Source organism: Myzus persicae, unplaced genomic scaffold (genome assembly GCF_001856785.1).
Source record: "Myzus persicae strain clone G006 unplaced genomic scaffold, MPER_G0061.0, whole genome shotgun sequence".
Taxonomy (NCBI): Eukaryota; Metazoa; Arthropoda; class Insecta; order Hemiptera; family Aphididae; genus Myzus; species Myzus persicae.
Genome location: NW_019103422.1, coordinates 286,759 through 287,849, shown reverse-complemented (window position 1 = coordinate 287,849; position 1,091 = coordinate 286,759).

Sequence of the window (1,091 nt, the reverse complement as noted above, 5' to 3'; positions counted from 1 at the left end):
GTACAACTTTTAGTGTTGTTCCTGCATCAACTAGTGGAACAACTCATGATCATCATCATTTTCGAAAGAGAACAACAAGAAATTAATAACATTTTGGGAGATTTCTCAACAATATTATAATTGACTCATAATACCGATCTGAATTTTTTTTTTTATTGAGAACTGTGTCTATTATCGTAATGTATTGTACAAAAATTCCTAAAACTGGAAAAATAATAAATGCCTTTCCTCCTCGAACAAAAAATATATGATTAAAATATTTATCTGGTTACTGCACCAGTGGCGTATTTACGGAAGGGGGGGGGGGGTCCATGGGGTCTGGACCCCTCCCATTGACTTGTATCTTAAACATGTTAAATTTCGTGTTTTTAAATGATTAAAAAAAAAATTTTATCATACGATATAAAGGATTATTTAACAAATTTTCTTCGCTTTAATTGACAAAATTTTTAATTAATATCGTGATTTTTTTGTCATCAATTTACAATGCCAGTATCTACAGCTACTTCCAAAATATGTTTTTCAACCTTAAAAAGGTCGAAAACTTATCTCAGATCAACTATGAATGAAGTTATTTAGGACATTTAATTTAAAAGTTATAACCGAGCGAAACAGTATATTTTTAATTTGTTTGTATTTAGGATAGGCTAAACTGACTGCCATTGATGTCTATAATTCATCAGGATATAACCCTAAATGGAAAATGCAATTTATAATAATATTGCTCTAAGTACTAGGCAATTAGATATTGTTCTCTAATCTCACAATACATAGTGAACACTGAACAGTCCTTAGTTCTCATGGGTTTTTTATAACACTTAAATGTAAATTTTAAATTGTTGTAATCATGAACTAACTAGTTACCTACCTATGTCAGCAATTTATTAGTTTACTAGTGAACTGCTTACATAATTAGTTAGTTAATCATGGTTATACTATTATTACAAAGTTTATGATACAAATATATATATTATATAATAAAAAACTCAAAAATTGTACATAGACTTTTAAATTGAATATGTTATATTTATTTAATAAAAAGAAATTTGAAGTTGTGGGAGGCAAATCCCCCCCCCCCCCCCCCCCCCCCC